This window comes from Marmota marmota, unplaced genomic scaffold (assembly GCF_001458135.2).
Source record: "Marmota marmota marmota unplaced genomic scaffold, marMar, whole genome shotgun sequence".
Taxonomy (NCBI): Eukaryota; Metazoa; Chordata; class Mammalia; order Rodentia; family Sciuridae; genus Marmota; species Marmota marmota.
Window position 1 is genome coordinate 13,765,001 of NW_026000153.1, and position 21,401 is coordinate 13,786,401.

General features: G+C 37.8%; 1 pseudogene; it reads left to right on the top strand.

The window, feature by feature from the left end:
* Positions 1-9,230: 9,230 nt before the first annotated feature.
* Positions 9,231-10,157, top strand: LOC107146281 (annotated as a pseudogene).
* Positions 10,158-21,401: the final 11,244 nt, after the last annotated feature.

Genomic DNA, 21,401 nt, shown 5'->3' on the forward strand with positions numbered 1-21,401 from the left:
TGTGGCTCAAGCGGTAGCGCGCTCACCTGGCATGCGTGTGGCCCGGGGTTCTATCCTCAGCACCACATACAAACAAACAAAGATGTTGTGTCCGCTGAAAAACTGAAAAATAAATATTAAAAAATTCTCTCTCTCTCTCTCTCTCTCTCTCTCTCTCTTAAAAAAAAAAGATCAATCTTTAAAGAAAGTGAAAAAATCATTCTGGCATTTAGACCAAATGTCTAAGCCACTTATAACTGAAAGAAAAATACATAATCTAGAGTTTTTAATAGCAACATTTTATGTGTTTTGGAGTGAAGCAGGAAAAAAAAACAGATCCAAGTATTTTATATCTAGATAAACTGTTTTTCAAGTACAAAACTAAACATTTGCAACATCCAATGACTTCTTCCTGAGATATCTACTAGAGAATAACAATTAAAATGAGTGGTTATATGTCAACTTAAGGTCTCAGGATGAGCAATAGCATACAGTTGTAGCATTAAGAGTAAGTAATGGCTATGAGGAAATATGTACATAGTAGACATATATGCCAATCCTAGTGTTTCTATCTTTCTGCAAGTGTGCAGAATGAGTGGTATAAAGGATTACGGATAGGAGAGATACTCAGTGAATATATATCATTTTATAGGTTTGACCCTGAAACAGGTGTACATTCTTAATTGTACATCTCTAACGACAAATGGCCTAAGAACAAACAATGGTACAAATAATTTGCAAACAGTTTTCAGCACTAATATCATATGTGATAGTGATGGTTTTATTTTTAAAAGATTTATAAATAATATGTACTTCTATGATATTTTAACTTCAGAATCTTACATCCTTCAGAAGCAACATTCTTGGCAAGAGAAAAAGTTGATGTGAGAAAGAAGATATACAGTGAAGACCTTTTAGTCCTGAATTTAAAATTTCAATATAAATAAATGATTTTTTCAGCTTAAAATTTATAATATTTCATCTGAAGAAGAGTTTTCTAGAAATACTGACATAACCATTAGCAATAAATACCCTAAGTACTGAGACCTGGTTACCTAGAAATTGGCTAATTCTAGGTCAGGAAAGGAAATATACAAGATCATCTTATATATCCAGGAATCTCTTAAAAATTAATAGCTTATCTTAAAGGCTTGAAAGACAACTTTCAAAGACTGTCAAAGCAATCATATGGAGAAAAAACTACAAAAGTCTCAAGCACATGAAATAAATGTAAATCCATAAGTTCATAATGATACTTAAAAAATTGGTCAGCTATAAAAAAAATACTAGTGAACCCACTGATTATTTTGAAAACTCATCAACAATAGAACCAGTAGTTAACCAAATAGTAGATAAGAATAGGATTTTCTTTATAATGGCATTTCAGAAAATTAATGAAAAGGAAATGATAGAATTGGAAAGTCACCCTTTTGTAACCCCACATGAATTATGGACTCAGGCCTTGAGCATCAATTTCTGCTAATATAATAAAGAGGAACATAATCAGATAATCAAATCCTCCTAAGGGAAGAGTATTGCACCTTCTATGAAGGAGTCAAAGAAATCAAACCTGAATCCAATTAATCCCCTAAAGCCAATTACTTTACTCATTCACAATTACTTTACTCATCCCTAGAAGAGAGCAGCATGTTAAACTACACTATGGGTAGGCAATCAGCAAAACCCTGCAGGATTAGCAATTGAGTCTCTTCGGAAAATAAATTACACAAAAGGAAGGAAAGATGGAAGGAAGAAAGCAATAGATGAAAAGAGACATTAAAGATATATGTTAGGGGTTACACATCAGCTTCAATTGGATCCTGATTCAAGCAAACCAGAAAAAAAAATTCTGACATGAATAAGCAAATTGTCAATTTGAACACTGTATGACTATTTGATGATATTCAGGAACTATTTTTTAAGATAAAATGTGGTTTTATAAACCAGAGTCCTTTCTTTTGAGTTATTTACCCAAATATTTATTCATAAAATGTGTTTGGCCCTCTGTATCTATGGGTTGTATATCTGCAAATTTATCCAACTGCAGATCAAAACATATTTGGAAAAAAAAATGTCTGCAATGTACTGAACATGTACTGAGCTTTTTCCTGTCATTGTTCCCTATATAATACAGTATAACAATTATTTACATAGTGTTTATATTGTCATAATTACTGTAAGTAATATAGGGGTGACTTAAAGCATATGGGAGGATGTGGATAGGTTATATGTAAATACTGTGCCATTTCATATAAGAGTTTGAGCATCCAGAGATTTTGGTATCTGCAGAGCATTCCCAAAGGGTACCCATGAATGACTATAAAATGCTACCTGGAATTCGGCACAAAATAAGTTGAGAAAGGAAAATGGGTAAGAGTATATATGGTAAACTTTTGCTGAAGCTAGACAATAGCCTGTATGGGGTTATTATTCTATTCTCCCCCTTTCTTATATATTAAAGTTTTCTTTTCAAAAAAAATAGAGGATTTAAAATAAAAAGATGCATTTGTTAGATTTTCCTGTATAGTATTTCCATGCACTGATCAAAAACATGTTGCTCCTTTCTCTATTACATGTATTTCTTTTTCCCTGGTGTGTCTGAATCCCTGGGATTCAGTTGAATCCCAAAGCACAGAAAAATATTATGATACAGAAAGATCAGGGCAGTTAACCCAAATGCAGAAATAGAGAAGGATAAAGTTGATATCAACACAAATGCAATGTAGCTGCATGTAAAGATCAGTAAGGGTTAAACAGGCCAGCGGCTGATACATCTGGGGAACATTAGCTATATTAAGGACAAGCCAGCATGAAAAGGTAACCGGAAGAAGCAGCTGAGTACTCTCTGGTCAGGCCTTGAGGTCATCTGAATTGAGGGATTGTGGTTTACAGTCTAGCAAGGGACATGTATCATTTCAGCGCTTTGCTTTAAACCCCAGCACAAGAATTCCTCTGGTTTGGAATTGGATCAAAACTAAGCAGAAGACTTCTTTATTTAATAAGCAATTTTAAAAATTTTGCATCACAGCACCTTTCAGGAAATAATAAACATGATTTATATTCATAGTAATAAAATGTAATGTATTTTGGATTATTTGTGTGTGTGTGTTGCAGAAATTGTCATGGGCCATATATGTGAATATAATGGTAATCATTTATTTTAAGCGTCATATCAGTCAAAAAATACCAGTAGCGTTTGTTATGGGGCAGCACAATGAAAAGTAAGAATTACTGTAAAGGTCTGGTAGAAGTTTGGAGGTATTGCAGTTCCATGGAACATGAAACTTTGAAATCAAACAAAAATTGCCTGAAATCTTGACTCTGCCATTTCACAGTATAGAGTAATCTCTATACTTTTTTTTGGTTCCTTGTCTGTAAAACCAGACTGTTGTGAGCTTTAAAAATCAGGCTGAAGCAATATGAGGAACGATTGTCATTTGCACATTTGTTTTTTTAACTATCAGCAACTTCTGTCACTTGACTTTGAGTAAAGACATCTTTGAGCATTAGAACTGTCTCTCTCTTTCTCTCTTTCTCTCTCTCTGATTATATAAATACCACTACCAGGTGCCCTTCTAGACTAACAACGCAATGACTTTAAAAAAAAAGCTGAAACAATTGCAAATTAATTTTTCCCTTGAGGTAAAACTATTTTTAGAAAAGGTAAAAGGATGGTTATATAACAACATGTCATAAGCATTTATTAGTTTTACTCTTATGATGCTCTGATAACTAATGCTTACAGGGGCACAAAAGTAAGTATGTAATCCATACATGGCTTATGCTATTAGAAAGTATAGGTCTGCCTTAGTCATAATGGACACAGACTAGTAAGTATGCCACACTTCAGTCATTCAGAGTTTGAGCAAAGATGTAAGAGGTGACCTCTCTTCTTATTTTTTTTAAGAGAGAGAGAGAGAAGTTTTTTAATATTTATTTTTCAGTTTTCGGTGGACACAACATCTTTATTTTATTTTTATGTGGTGCTGAGGATCGAACCCAGCGCCCTGTGCATGCCAGGCGAGCGCATTACCACTTGAGCCTCATCCCCAGCCCCGTGACCTCTCTTCTTGACCTCTTGCGTTTTTCAGTTAATTAGCAGTGAATAATTAAAATAATTAAACATACTGAAAGAGCTTTAATACACATAACTGCATGCTATGCTAGTAACCAGTCATTTTGGACAACTTGCTGTGAAGTACGGCTTGATTTGTCATCTCTGTGTAGTAAAGAAGAATTTGTTTTGGAATGAGAAGATTTGAGCTCTAGTCTTTTATGGCTTACTACTTACAGCCAGATGATTTAGGCAAAAATCTTCCCAACATTTATTTTCTTGTTAAATGCACTTTCCTCTTAGAATTGTTCTGAATGCCCTGTATGACATTTAATAAATGCATGGCCTCTCTTGAAAACAAGTACACACTTGTAGAAGACTTTTTATTCTGAAATAGCTCATGTTCCCATCCTGATTGTATTATAAGACACATAATGTATGAAAATAGCTCTTCTTATCTTTTTCTATGAAGATAGAAAGTACTTGTGGTATTTCTGTCCATCTTGAGAAGAAAGATGGTGAAAGCAAAAGAGTCAAATAGGAAGAGGTAAAACCTCACAGACAAATGAAATAAGTGAGACTATCTAATAAAGGAAGTAATCATTCCATATCTGGATTATAGACTTCATTTAAACTTAATCATGAGCCCATTTCACTTCTAACTACTGAGGCCAACCGGGATTTTCTTTCAGTCCATCTAGTATTTAATATAGAACAGAAGTTTCCAAACATGAAAACTTTAGTTAACAGTTAGAAAGGCCATGAGGTCACTGTACAACTCTATGAACCTACTTTCATTCCACAAGGACCAGAACCCGGTGCAGTGAGAAATGTTATACTTTTTCCTATACTCAGCATTTGTATTATATATGCAATCCAAGTTCATTATAGAAAAACTAAAAGTACTAAAGCAAAAAAGATAAAAATTAAAGTGTTGCCTAAAACCCTACCATTCCGAGATAATCATTCTTATATATTGATGTGCCTCTACTCAGATTTTGTATGAGCATATGAATAAATATATTTTACAAGGTTTTTCCAGCCATGTTTGTTACATTACTTATATTTTTCTACTTAATATTCTTGTGAATATTTCAATGACATTAAGAAGTGTGAAAATACAGTATTCTGTCCTATGGAGGACTCTTTTACTTAACCAATTTTCTTTTTTATATTTGCTTTTTTATTGCTTTCTTGAATGTAGATATTTATACTGAGGAAACATGATGTGTGAAAATTACTAGAAATGGAATCTTGGTGTGTTTTAAATTCCCCTTCCTAACCTTGCTGCTTCTGCTTCTTAAAAGGAATATTTATTCACTTTCCGTGGCAGACTTTCTCATTCCCATGACAGAACTTTTGTATATAAGTAACACAGTCTGTTAATGAGAAGACACAGTTGGGTGGAAATAGATTTTTTTTTTAATCCACAATCCCGCTTGAACAGGATTTCTTTTCAAATGACAGAATATTTCATCAGGTCCATTATCTGTCTCTTTCTGACTGAGCCAGGGAATATGCAAGGACATTGAGAGGAGAGGGGTGTGATCAGGATCCGTGGCCCCAGACATGCACCTGGAACTTACTTAGTGTTTGAATGAGTGAATCCATATAACGAGATGTTTTAGAGTTCCTTTGCACTGACAGGTTTAACTCGGATACGGCTTGATTCTTTTCAAGGTTAGTGCTACAAAAATCTAGCCATTTTTAATTTTAAGTATGAAATTCGATTTCTCAGGCATTGTAACGGGCACTTTGTTCATTATACTTCTTTGGTTCTTCTTCATAAGCTTCTAACTTTCTATTTCTACTCTACCAAAGTAAGCCACTTCCCATGGGGGCGGGGGGAAAGATAGAATAAAATGCCCTGTTTCAATTTCAGAATCAGGTTTTGTTTCCATTTGCAATGATTATACATGAGAAATACATTTTGTTGACTAAAGCTCTGTAATTTTTTTCTGAATAACTATAAGGAAAACATTTGCAGAGAAAAATCTTAATCAGTGTCTATGTAGCTTATGTACACTGATATCCCCCAGACTCCCTTCTATGCATGCTCTCATTTTTATAACACATTGTTGGTACTACATACCTGAAGCACCTAATTTAAGAGAATTTCACACTCAAGAGGGGGCATCTTGTGTCCACAATGAGAGCAAGGTCAACATTCCCAGTAGGTCATTCACAGGTGCATCTCCACACGTGGTATAGATTTATTGACATTTGATAGAAGATGAACTAAACCAGCCCTGGCAAGTAGGGAAGTAGTTCAGTTGAATCCCAAAGCACAGAAAAATATTATGATACAGAAAGATCAGGGCAGTTAACCCAAATGCAGAAATAGAGAAGGATAAAGTTGATATCAACACAAATGCAATCAAGGACAGATGCCTAAGTAAAAAGCATCCTTTATAGAAAAGTGCTTTCCTCAGCTCTGCCCTGGCTTGTTCAACCATGCTCACACTGGGAAAAAATTTGACAAACCTTTCATTGACCTTTTGTTAGGTGTGTTGAGATTGGTTTTCACATGTCCCTCTGATCATTGCTGCTGGGTCATAGCAGAGATTGAAAAGGGGAAAGCTTAATTGAAACAAAAATAAACAAACAAAAATAAATAAACAAAAATAAATCGGTACTCTGTTACAGAGTCCAGCTCCTTTTTAGTCATGGTTTTGGCAATGCACTGGGGACATGGTCTACTTGGCTATGGGAGTCTCTGGGTCTCTGAAGCACAGCTTGTTATACTGACCAAGGAGGATTTTCATGAAGTCAGGGTAGTACCTGAGCAGCCTTGCAGAGGAGAGTCCCTGGTCACACTGCTGATAGTCACAACTTCACATGTAGCTTGGTAGGTAAGTAGCAACTCAGGTCAAGGAAAAGGTTAGAAGACAGTCGATGTATGATCTGATAGGTGTGCTTGAAGAAAGGAACCTGCTCTGTTTAAATGCAGGCATTGCCACTGGTCCCTGACTGAGGGTGCCAGGGGATAAATCAGTATCAAGCACATGTTGAACTCATTAGTGGCAGAGACCCACAGTGGGGGAAATCCAGCTAGCTATGGTACTGGAAACTGTAGCCCCTGTAATTTGGTGGCTTAACATCATCCTAGAATTTGCTACTAGCATAGAGAATGCCAGTTTTGTAATTGGTACACAGTACCACATTGGCCCAAGAAAGGAAGTAAAGAGCCAAAGAGGCAAAAGTAGTAACCAGGTTAAAGCATGAATGAAGGAATTTGAAACTAATAAATGATCTATGGCAATCCTCCAAAAATGTGTAATGAAAAAAGTACTAAACCTAGTCGAGACCCTACTGTGCCCTGATGCCAATTTTGGATCTAGAAAATCTCCTGGCGCCTCCAGAGAGGGGAGCTGAGGTAATAATCTACCAGAAAGAAATGGCTTGGGATTTACTGGCAGTCCATCTAGGAAGGCTCCAGAGGAGTGTGGAAGCACACCCAAACCAGGCCAAGATCAAGGCCACAACACAGGCTGGGATCAGACTTTACCAGCATCCCTGCAGCAGTGAGTGAGCCCTGAAACCCAGTCAGGATGGACTGAGAACAGCTCAGAGGGATCCACTGAAAGGGCAATCACTGGGGAGTCCCATGTCATTGAAAGAAAGCCAAAGTGGAGTCTAGCTGTTAATTCCCAGCAATTCTATACATGGAAGAGTTAAACAAAGCCCAGATTTTGAAAAATATGAGGGTGATAAGCCATGGGAATTCTCCCCATCACAGTGGTTAGAGTTAGAGGGGAAGATAGAGCCATCCAGGGAAAATCTGGAAATTTTAGGAAGCTTTGTTGTTTGAGTCACTGTGACTGGAGAATGCTGCTGGCACTCAGTTGGGGTCAGGGACATAGGATGTTCTCAGTTATAATTGTCCTGTGTTCAGATTCTCCCACTAAATACTTATAGAGATGAACAATAACCCACCTTTATTTTCTGAGCCTAGAACCTAACGTATTTTATAAATAAAAAATTGTACTGTTTTAACATACTTTAAATCTCTCAACAATAATTATAAATTGAGAGATGATTATATTTGGTTTGATTGAAATAATTTCATTATCTGTTCACCATCTCAGAAAATTATTTTAGTGGCAATTAAATCTGCTTTTGATATTTGGGTTACCTACACAGCATGCCTGTATTTTCAGAATTTATACCTATAATCTATCACATTCACAATGACTTTTTGTGAGTTTGTGTGCTGGGATTGAACTCAGGGCCTTATACATGCTAGGCAAGTGCTCTACCACTGAGCTATAACCCCAGCCGCTCATAGTGATTTTATACACAGTTTCAAACATCTGCATGCCCAGCTAAACAGTCTTCTCTGGGTAATTTTAAATAAAAATTAATTAAATTAAACACAGACATTTAATATCCAAAAGTTGGTCATGAGAAAATATTTTAAAAATTGGTAAACTTCTAGCAAGATCAATGAAAAATAAGGAGAAAAGATTCAAATTGCCAGGATCAAAAATAAAGTTATTGCAAATCACATGGGCATCAAAATAATAATGAGATGATTATTTAGAAAGCTATGCTAATTAATTGGAAAATTTAATTTTTATAAAGGTCAAATTTCTAGAAAAACTTAAATTACTCCAGGGTCACCTAAAGAAAAAAAAATTATAAATAGTTCCATATGTATTAAGGATATCAAATTTGAAATTAAAGCCTTTTCCAGAATATAATATATCATCAGAATATAATATATCAACATAGGGAATAGGAAATACCTCCAACTTATTTGATAAGCCAAACATGCCCTTAAATCCATAACCCAATGAGGACATTTTACTTTGCTATCAAGGAAAATTAAAGACTAAGCTCTTTCTTTAACTTAAGTAAAAATTATAAACAAAATTATTGCAAACATTAACCAGCTATATATAAATGTGATACTATATCACAACCCAAAGAGACTTATTCTGAGCCTACAATGTTGGTTTAACATTTGATAATCAAGCAGTGTGATTTAACAACTAACTGAAAAAATAGCTAACAATCGTATGGTGTTCTCAATAGATGAAGAAGTATCTGATAAAATTTAGCCCCCATTCATGAAAATAGCAAATAGTATCCTAGCAATACAAAAACTTTCTTTATCTGATAACAGGCATCTTCAAAAATTACAAATGCATTTTCCGTCTGCCTACTCTCCCACCTAAGTGCATGTTACCACCCCATGGAAAATTCGATGGATATGGACATGAGCCCCCTGAGGCCACAGAACTAACTTTTCAGTTGTGAGCTAAAGGCTGACAAAGATTATCACTTTAAGGTGGATAATGATGAAAATGAGCACCAGTTATCGTTAAGAATGGTGAGTTTAGGGGATGGTGCAAAGGATGAATTGCACATTGTTGAAGCAGAGGCAATGAATTAAGAAGGCAGTCCAATTAAAGTAACACTGGCAACATTGAAAATGTCAGTTCAGCCAACGCTTTCCCTTGGGGGCTTTGAAATCACACCACCTGTGGTCTTAAGGTTGAAGTGCTGTTCAGGGCCTGTGTATATTAGTGGCCAGCACTTAGTAGCTGTGGAGGAAGATGCAGAGTCAGAAGATGAAGAGGAGAGGATGTGAAACTCTTAAGTGTATCTGGAAAGCGATCTGCCCCTGGAGGTGGTAGCAAGGTTCCCCAGAAAAAAAAGTAAAACTTGCTGCTGATGAAGATGTCGATGATGATGAAGAAGAATGATGATGAAGATGATGATGATGATGATTTTGATGATTTTCCAGTGAAGAAATCTATAAGAGATACTCCAGCCAAAAATGCACAGAAATCAAACCAGAATGGAAAAGACTCAAAACCATCAACACCAAGATCAAAAGGTCAAGAATCCTTCAAAAAACAGGAAAAAAAACTCCTAAAACACCAAAAGGACCTAGTTCTGTAGAAGACATTAAAGCAAAAATGCAAGCAAGTATAGAAAAAGCACATTGAATAGCCCTGGGCACTACTGATAAATTAAGCCCAAAGATGGGGAGAAAGGAAAAGGAGAGACAAATATAGTCCATACTGAGTATCATCAACAATCCAGGCTGAAGTCTTCTATTTTAATCTCAATCCCCTTTCCTGATTTGCCACCCACACCCACTTGCAGGCTGGAAGAAATCTCTCTCTTGATTTCCTAAAGCACTTTTGACTGCTGTGAATTCAGTTGAACCTTATATATTGCTCTCTCTTACTTATGCATATGCCTCATCATCTCTTGGACCATGTTTTAATCACCTTTGTATCTCCTTAGCTGCTCAATAAATATTTGAATGAATCAAAAAAAATTACAAATGCAAATAAAAAAATAATCTCCCCAAATTTGAGGGGGAATATTGATAGCTTTTGTTATGAGATCAAAGCCTGCTATCACCACTTACCCTACAGGACAGGATTAACCAACCTAAATGCCTACAAATTTCATTCAGGATACATAAATGCTTGAACCAGGGTGAGATATAAGTCAATAGGAATGATGGGGCTATAGAATTTGAGAAAGCGATTTCTGTCAAAGGTTATTCAAATTGAATTACAAGTCAAAACCAAACAAAACCAAGACAAAACAAAACAAAAATCACTGAGCCAGCCAAGCAAGATATTTGCAGGCCAGATTTAGTCTCAGTCTGCAAATTGGTGAACTTGGTTTGTGTTATTTTGGTCCCAATCTTTGAAGATTTTTTCAGTCAATAGGACACTAACATAACTCAAACTTCACATCATAAAGGAAAACTGTTACCAAGTCTATTACTGCCTGATGGAGACCTGTATTTCAAATAGATGTCAAAGCCTTGATAACGTTTTTGATATTTAGAAGAGAAAGTGAAAATAATCATAAAGAAAAAATATACTGTGGTTTAATATGAGAAGGGAGGCTTTAGACTGTGGACTCTTAGGGATAGTGATATAATAGCCAAGCCACTTGCTTCTAAGTTATTTCAATAAATCTTAAATCATCTTGTCAACTTAAGAAAAAAAAAGAGGAGGAATTTTCAAGATGGTGGAATAGAGCAGGAGGTCGCTGTCTATTCTGCAGCATGAAACCGAGAAAGGAGACAGGCAGCTTCTCAGCAAGATGAGTGAATGACAAAAAAAAAAAAAAAAAAAAAAAAGGAAAAGGGGAGGGGAGGAGGATGATTGNCAGCTTCTCAGCAAGATGAGTGAATAAAAAAAAAAAAAAAAAAAAAAAAAAAGGAGGGGGGAGGGAGGAGGGCTTTATTGGAATTTAATACTGGACACTTAAAGCAGATTGGGGACTCAGAATATTGGATATAATACAATAAGGAAGAAATCTCTAACACCACAGCTGCTACCATGGCTGGAAGCAACAGCCAGGGGTCCCTCCACAAGCATTGTGGAGAGATAAGAGAATTAAAGGAACCCACATTTTTAGGAGCCTCAGGCGCATCTGGGTATGGAGAGTTTAGAGATCAAAGACCCTGGTCAACTAAACTGAAAGGCGAGCTGCACAATATCCTTGTATGGGAAAGAAACTACATCTATCCCATCGGCCCACAGAGGACAGAGAAAGGAACCATTTTGCAGCTAGAGTGTGGAGGCCAGAAGCTGAGGGTGCCAATCCCTGGCAAAGTTGAGTCTGGCCTAAAATACAGGCCTAGCAAACCCAAACTTCACAACAAAGAGCGTGCCTAAGTGACCAGGAGATAATCAAACTGGAGAGAGGTTTACACAGGGAACAACTAGTCATGGAAACTCACCTAACTCTTCCTTTCCCCCCTCTAACCAGCTGCTTGCAGGACCAGCTGGGAGAAATGTGCCTGGATGGCTAGAAAGGGAGGGGGTGGGTGAGACTGAATTTGGAGACAGAACCTTAGGCCAGGAAACTTGGGGCTTGCAGGTGATATAGTGGACTAAGAATTGGCTCCTCCACCACACCAGTGGAACCCAGGGGAGATTCCTGGCTGTAGTCTTCCTCTGTGGACCAGCAACTGATGGGCCCTGAAGGTTTGCTAGTTTAGAATCTCCACAACTGGCATTCAGTGAAGAGCCTGTTGCCTACCTAAAACTAAACCCCAACTCTAGGAATTCTGCCTATGGGAATTCTCACCCTAGCAACCCTACCCTAAGGGTAGAGCAAGCATCATACTACAGACAACACTGCTGAGAAGGAAAGCTGAAAATCTTTTGAACTCCAACAGAAACAATTCTTTAACTTTTCATTAAGATCTTTCCCCCCCATTTTTTCTTTTCTCTGCTTAATTGTGATCTTAAGGTTTCATGGGCATTTATACATATTAATATTTGTTTTTTTTCTTTTCTCACTTCTAGCATTTTTGAAGCCAGTTATTTTTCATGGGTCAGTTTTTTGAGGACTAGGAAGTTTGATTAGTATATTTCAGTTTTGTTTTGTATTCTTTTGATTAATTAATTTTAAAAATTTTACTTTGTATATTTTTTTCTGTCACTTATCCATTTCTCTTGAATCTCTTTCTCTCTTTTTCTGCTAACAGTGGATCTCTATTGTTCTCTGTTTCACTCTTCCTTTAATTTTTTACTTCAATCTTCTCTTCTTCTCCCTCATAATCATAGCATCCTACATCACTTCTGTTCTCTCCCTGTCCACCATTCAAAACTGTAAACCATTTTGCAAACTTACTGTTTTTATTGTAGGCAATAACTGATCATATTATTTCTGTTCATTGTGACAACATTGTAGATGTCATAGCAGGAATCATATGGTTTAATGCTTTGTTGTTATATCATTTGTATCCTCCTAAAGGGTGAGATACTGGAAACATTCAGGGACACTATAAGTCCACAGGGTAGAAACTCTACTGCCTGATATCCATACTGTTACATGAATGTTACATGAAAAATCAAGGGAAAAAATCACCCCAAACAAACCAAGATACTTCAAAAACAGAATCCATTGACACCACAGTGGAAGAAATGATAGAGGAGTGTGAAATGTACATAGTTAAACTAATCTGCAAGGTAAAGGATGATGTAAGGAGTGAAATCAGACAGAAAATATAGGAAGTAAAAGATTACTTCAATAAAGAAAGATATTCTGAAAAAACTATTAAGCAGAAATAAAGAGCCTGTAAGAACTCATATTGTAGTATTGCATGGGGAAATGGTATAAAATCAAATGTTCAAATTCATCCATATTTTAATAACACACAATTTGAATTTAAGTTGTCTTTAATTTATCTTAATGTTTATGGTTTTAAGTCAAGCACAACTTCAGGATGATTTATTCCTAAGTATAAAATATTATTATGGTACTGTAAAAGTATTTGTTAAATTTTATTTTCTAATAGTTTCTGATATATAGGAATTAACTGTTTAACATCCTTGCCTTATTCTAAATTTTCAAAGGGATAATATTACCTTCCTTACTAAGAATAACATTTGCTGAAGTTTTGTTGGTTTTTAATATAGTTCTTATTTGAACATCAGAGTTCCATTCTAACCTAGTTTGCTACAGGTATTTGGAATTTTAATCGTGAATGTTGAATTCCATTTTGTACATTTTCTGCATCTATCAAGAGCACCATGGTTTTGTCTTTTAGTCCCTCAGTGTGATACATGACTAGGTTCCAGATACCATGCAGGTGCTAAGGGTAACAAAAATGTAATATGAAGGACAGGATCTCAATTCGATGAAGGAGACATAACACTATTTATATTAGTAGTGGTTACAAATAAGTGCATTTAAATAAGAGCTACAAGTCACAAGACACTTGGAAACACAAAAGAACTGGATGCAGCTGTTGGAAGAAAGGGGTAAAAAGAGCAAAAGCAATGGCATTTAAAACATTTTATGAGAGGCTTAGAATTACTGAAACTCATTAAGCACTTACTACTTGCATTATCTCACTTACCCTCAAAACAACCCTGTTATTTGCACTTAAGAGAGAGGAAGCTGAATCTCATAGTGGTTAAATAAAATGCCCAATGTTACACAGCTAATAAGTGCTGATGAAGGAATTCCAACTGGCTCCAACCCCAACCTCTCAAGTTTCTTTTGGAATAGGCACCAAAACATAGTGGTAAGAAATTGTGCAGGGTTTAGTCTTGATAAATAAGGTTTTTAAAGTGATATCCTTATAGATGGGAATATAAGGGAAGAAGAAATTGCATTCTGAACTATTTTAGAGATTCTTCATCTTTAGAATTATAAAGTTTGAAATCATTTTATTCTGAACATTGCCACATAAATTTCTTTAAATGAAAGAGTGTATTTGTGTGCTTTTGGGACTGTGGGTAGAGCAAAGGACTGAATGCTTGTCTGTTTCAAAATAAATTCCTCAAGTCCCCTCATTCCTTCCTACGTGAAAACTCTGAACTCACTCATAATATTTCCTAAGACAGTGCCTGACCTTGTTGTCACTGTCAGCTACTCCAACATTTTGATGATGCTCTATGACAACATCACATTTGTTCTGAATATTGTTTGTTAGAGTCTGTAAACAAGTCAAAATAACACCTGGCATTTTGCCAGGGGAATGTTAGAGTTCGTAAACAAGTCTGGATGGTGCCTGGCAAAATGCCAGAGGGAGTGGTTTGAGAAGTAACAAAAACAAGCCATTAAGTGTGGAGATTCCTTATTGGTTGACTGATGTATCTAGTTTATGCTAATTAGATAAGCTGTGTGGAATGTATAAATACTGCTCCTGTCCTGCAATAAATGGCTCCTACTCCTGCTGTATCAACGTACACAAGTTATTCGTCACCCCCCCGATTATTCTGCTGCAGCCGTACTCCGGCAGATGGTGGCCCGTTACGGGGAGCCCCGGGACACTCGGGGGTAAGTGACGAAAAAAAGCTGCCCATCCATAGATAGGACGGGGGCAATCTGCTCGTCCCTAGGCAGATAGGGCGAGAGGAAAAATGGCCATTTCAAGAAAATGGAGAAGATTGATACAGTATGTTTGTGTCTTGTTTTGTCTCAGTGTATTGTATTGTCTTTGTGATGAAAATATGGAAGGGGTGAGAAGTAAATTACTAAGGGAAGAAGGCACCCCAGTGGAACCAAGAATAGTTAGGGCATGTGTTGATAAGAGCCCAGGAACTCTAGTCAGAAAGAAAAAGAAAGTTCAGAAGAAGAAGGATTATCAGGAAAAAAGTTGCAGCAAAAGGCTATTACTAAATACTTTTCGTTACCGGAGGGTGCGTGAAGCGGAGAGGCGGCTGCCGAGTGTGCAAGCCGGTCACAGCGCAGCAAGGATTTTCCAAGAGGCGGTGGTGACTGGCCCTTCCCCGCCTCCTGGCCGGGGAGCTGGCTCTTCCACTGCCGCGAGCCCAAATCTAGACCTGACCTGGAGGCACAGTCTCGCAGGCTCTTGCTCCCTGTGCCCAGTAGCAGTTTGAGTCCGGGACACTCCCCAGGGCCATCTGGGGCTGCCCAGGCACTACAGCCAGCAGAAGACGCTACTGGTGTCCCTGATGTTTGGTCATTTTCAATGCCAATAACTAAGCTACAATGGTTCTCCCACACCTGGAAGCTGATGAGTAATGAGCACTATTAATGCTTATTTCAAATGCAAAAAAACCTTGAGATAATGTACTAAATTGTTCAGAAGGTTGTTTTCTTAGTAGAATGCTACAGGATTTTCTTTAGCCATCCGGAGTTCCTGCCTTCGTCCCAGTGCCGGTAAAGACCAAGGTGGAAGAATTTCCAGTGTTGCTGAAAACCGGACGAGACTTCGGCTGAGAAACAGACGAGACTTCGGATCAAGCTAGCTGCCTGCAGAACTTACCTGGACTGTGATTTAAGCTAGCTGCCTGCAGAACTTACCTGGACTGTGATTTACCTGGACTGTGAGTTAATCTATTGAGACACTGCTTTACCTGGACTGAGACAACAAACTGTAATCTACAACAAATTGTAACTCGGTATCTTTGCTAACAGTGTCATTGCTGGTATAATTTTTCCAAGGGCTTCTTGCATGGAGCCATCAATTGGCTTGGTATTGTGGCATTTTGTATCCTCCCTTTCTGTTTGTAGCAGGTTATTTATGGTGTTTCTGTAAAACCCACTATGCTCCTTATTTAAATTAAACAAAAGGGGGAAATGTTAGAGTCTGTAAACAAGTCAAAATAACACCTGGCATTTTGCCAGGGGAATGTTAGAGTTCGTAAACAAGCCTGGATGGTGCCTGGCAAAATGCCAGAGGGAGTGGTTTGAGAAGTAACAAAAACAAGCCATTAAGTGTGGAGATTCCTTATTGGTTGACTGATGTATCTAGTTTATGCTAATTAGATAAGCTGTGTGGAATGTATAAATACTGCTCCTGTCCTGCAATAAATGGCTCCTACTCCTGCTGTATCAACGTACACAAGTTATTCGTCACCCCCCCGATTATTCTGCTGCAGCCGTACTCCGGCAATTGTTGCTTCTGACTTCTCCACCTGCTGCTCCATCTAATTGTTAATGTTACATTCACTTTCTAGAAACCTCATATCTTGGCATTTCATATCTTATCTACCTAGAATTTCAAGCCAGAAAACAAAAGCAATACATGACTTAGAAGTCACTAGTCTATGTTTATAAAAATTAGTGTCATTACTGGTATTATTTTTTACATTATTCATTGCATAGAATTCTAACATTGCTAACGGCATAGAGATGAAAATTACAGAGAAGTTAAAAAGCATGGAAAACAACGTGATACATGTATTTAGCGATAATTAAGTGTAATTCAAAGTATTGAAACATGTTAGGAAATGACGAATGGTAAACAGAAGAATATTTAACTCTGAATTGGAAGAAAAAGAAGTAGAATCTGTGAGAAGTACTTGGGGCTGTAAAATCCAGATTGAAAAATTTTCACAGAAATGTGGCAAAAATTTATACCTGGAATGTAGGCTGTGTTCACTATTCTATGAGTTTAAATTATTTCCTAGTGTAAAGTGAAAAAAATAGGAATTAGAATGGGTTCTAGTCTTTTAAATAGCTTTGATGTTGATGACTCCATTACTTTGTTCTGATCTTCTAATCTCAGGTTTCCATTTTTTTCCTTAATAGACCCTTTTCCATTCTGAAGTTTGGGGGATGCTTTTGTCATGTTATGTGCCACTGCTTTTCTTGGCACATTCTAATTTACAATATATGAAAATTTAAAAGCATCCCTTAAACAACATATCCAAATTAGTTATTTTACAGTGGAGATGAAAACACATTGCACAGAAACTGCTGTACTCACTTGAATTTGGACTCTTCTGTTAACTGAATTAATGGATTCTTAGTCATTGCCTTGAGTTAACATCATTAGTCTAAAGATAGAATATGTCACACCATATCCAGATTGGACCAACAACAAAATCCAGTGTGTGCTAATAATGAATTATCTACACTTCTCTTAGAAACGCCTATTTTCAGGTAACTCACAGGAGATCAGGGTTTCCCCTACACAGTGCATTTAATCTCAAGAGAAAAACTTATACACAATATTCCCCAAATGATTTCATCAATCATAACAGTTACTTTTCTAAATGGCCCTTGAAATTGACACAAATGAAAACACAGGCTTTAGGGCTTTTCCTTACTGAGGCTACTAGCCTGCTATACCCTTGGACAGTTACAGCCATGGAGGGGAGGGAATTTCCTCCCTCACACTGATGCAAACCCAAATCACCTACGCAGATCAAGTCTTTTGGAAATATCCTCTAAAAGTGAACGATTCCATAATGAAGCTGAGTTTTGGAGCCCTCTCATGTGTCCCTGATCTGAGAAAGTGAAGACTTTTGACCTGTTCTCTCTCTCAAGGGACAAGTTGGTGTCAAGGCCTGTGACTATGCCAGTCATCCCTTTCCACGGGCGCACAAGTAAGAAACTGCAAGATTTCTAAGTGTCCACACTTGAGGACACGGACTGGTAAAACTGAGAGTGAAAGAAAAGTAGGTGTGATTTGAGAGCTGGAATAAACAGTGATGAATTTGCCTCATCTTTCAGCCACATCTCCCCCTCCAACCCAGGTCTGATGGCCTTCATGTGTTGTGTTAACTTCTAATTCTGGTCATTCGTTATCTAAGCAGAAACAAGTCCTTTTCAAGTCTTTCTTTGTTTCGTGTTTGTCCTCTCTTTCCTCTCAGCCTCCATTCCTTTGGTTCTCCAGGTCCTTACAGATCCAAGCTATGGACAGCTTGAAGTGCCATGGCAGTGGACCTGGAGGACCTGAACACTGGAGAGAATACCTTAGTTCCTTTGAATTGGGCTTGGAAATAAGAAAGATCAAAACATATGACTCTAAGAAATCTACTCACAGAGGTAAAGACCAAAATACTTGGATATGCTATAAAGCGGTCCTGGGCCCAGGAAATAAAATAGTTTATGTTGACTTATCCAACATTTGAAAATAATCCTGAAGAATTCGAATTTTAAACATTTGGGATTTGATTGAACTTAACAAGGTGTCTGGCCCCAGGAGTTATCTACTAGGGAGGATATGCCTGAACTTCTAATGGAAACTTGATTTTCTTGGGTTTCTGCTTGAGGGTGAAAGCCTCTAGTTCTCAAGGAGCAGCGTAAACTATGTGACAAAGACCAAAACTGCACAACAAAGGAAGCACATGCTGTGACATATCTGGGTTCCATGAAGGGGATGTGAAAGTGGAGTTGGAGAATAGAAATGAGCATCTAGCACAGGTGTCACCCAGCCAGCAAGCCTGACAAGTGGCATAGAAATTAATCAGTGCTTAAAAGAATATTGTCAACACAGACTCGAAGATAAGAACTAAGCCCTTCTGGAATCAAGGATAGAGTTTATGACATTAATCATTGGGAAGGGGATTCAGTGACAAACATGATGACTATTTCCCCATAAGGGAAGTTGATGCTGGAATGAATAGGAGCATGACCTAGGAGGTCAGTGGAGCCTCAGGCAAGAGGACAAGGACCAGAGTAAAGGAGTTGGGAGCTGGCCCAGCCTCTGCCAAAGACATCACTGCCCATCATGAGCCAAGCCCATAATTACCTAGTTCACTGCGCTGGAGACAGCTCTATGCCCACCTCTTAAGGACACTTTAGTTATTCTCCTTGGTATTATACGGGGATAAATACACACCTCTCACTTGTTAATCACTGAGGAGAGAGAAGCTATCTGTGCTCCAAGACCATCCCAGCCTTATCCAATCTGTCCTCAGTTGGAACTACCTTCTTTTCAAAGTACCAAGACAGTTTAACCTTCTTCAAAAACAGGTTAGGGGCTGGGATTGTGTCTCAGTGGTAGAGTGCTTGCCTCGCATGTGTCAGGCACTGGGTTTGATCCTCAGCACCACATAAAAATAAATGAATAAAATAAAGATCCATCAACAAATAAAAACAATTTAAAAAATAGGTTAAGACCTTGACATGGAGAAATTCAATAGCATTTAAGAGGGAAATCCTCTTCATCTGCAGGTGGATGGTACTCTGCATCTGCAGAATGAGCTCTGGATGTCCACCTGAGCCATTAGAGGATGAAAGTCAGCCCTGGGGCCATATGGAGTCTGTCATCCTGCCTTGAACACCCCACACCTCATCATGTTGCTAGACTCAGTCTCATGGTACTTCTTGGGCTTCTAGACATGGATTGTTTGTCTATAATGGGTTACTGTCTTTATGGGGAAAAATAACTATAAATTTCTCACTCCGTTGAAACACTAATAGCTTTTTAAAAAATAACTTCTGAGAAGTTTATAACTTTTTCCCCCCAAATTCATGGTTGTGTGTGTGTGTGTGTGTGTGTGTGTGTGTGTGTGTTTGGATAACTTTAAGAGCCCCACAGACTAACTATGAATGCAACTTGATTCCTTTTTTACCATTTGACCCAGCTATCCCACTCATCATGCTATACCCACAGGACTTAAAATCAGCATGCTACAGTGATGCAGCCACCTCACTGTTTATAGCAGTTTAATTCACAATAGTTAAACTGTGTAAACAGCCTAGGTGCCCTTCAATAGCAGAATGGATAAAGAAACTGTGGCATATATACACAATGGGCTATTACTCAACCTTAAAGAAGAATGAAATTATGGAATTTACGAATAAATGGACAGAGTTGGAGAATATCATGCTAAACAAAGTAAGCCAATCCCCCCAAACCAAAGGCCAAATGTTTTCTCTGATAAGTGGATGCTGATCCATAACGGGGAGGCAAGGGAAGAATGGAGAAAGTTTGAATTGAGCAGAGGGGAGGGAGAGGAGGACAGGGTATGTGTGTGTAGGGGGCAAGATGGTGCAATGGGATGGACATTATTACCCCTATGTATGGGTATGATTGCACAAATGGTGTGACTCTACAATATGTACAACCAGAGAAGCGAAAAGTTGTGCTCTATTTGTGTAAAAACTGAAATAAAATTAATTAAAAATTTTAAAACTCCATTTCTTAAAAGATTGCCCTAGAAATAATTCTTCTTGCTGTCACCTTTTTGCCTCCACTGATTCCTTTTCTGGCTTTGTTTGCAAGTGCTTGTCCCCAGCCAGCTCTTAGACACTGCAGTACTGACAGCTGGTCTCCAACTCTGGCTGGCCTTCTTGATTTCTCCCTGCCTCCTCCAACTGGTCATAGCATTTGTTCTCTATCCCAACACCGACTCCTGGCAGACTCCTCTTTGCTGAGTTGCTGGTGTTTTGTGGCCAGTAAATCAGTATAATTTCAGTGAAGGCAGAAAGGGGAAAAATTGTGCAATTCTTTTACTCTTCCTAATCTCTCCCCTAGGAGAAATAAATCTGGGAAAAGAATAGGGAGATGCAATGGAAAAGTCCAGGAGAGATTGCTGTGCTTCTGAGAAAGAGACTAGTACCCACAGCAGGACTGGTCCACAGAGGTTGGCCCCTGAGTTCATGGCGATGGGCTCACAGCTCTTGCCTTGAGACTCTGCCCACCCTTCCCCTTGCTACTTATGGTGGTTGACAGAGTTGAAGGGATCTATTTAGGAGCTCTGGGATTATAGTTGACCAGGAGACACTGCAAAAGACCAAAATTGGGTATCTGAATAGTCTAATAGCCTCTTTTCATTTCTTTGGGTGGGGTTAACAATACATGGCTATCCTTGGTTGGCTTATTAATTCTAATGTCAAATAAATTAGTATGAACTTTCTAGTTCACATACAAATTGGCAGGTTTTTCTGTACAATACCTCCATCAAAATAACAGCTGAATACATTATTATGTTCATCTTTGTAATCACTGTGCTGCCTTTAAAGAAGATATCATGTGGAAGAATAGAAAAGAAAATGGAAAGCCCTTAGTATGGGTTAGGAGCTGTTCTGAGCACTTTGCAAATGTTAACTTGCAAGATACTTATAATATCCCTTTTATATCCTCACCTGACAGGTGAATAAATGGGCAGAAAGGGGTTTAATAACTTCCCAATCTCTTGCCACTAATTAACAGTGGATCTGGGAT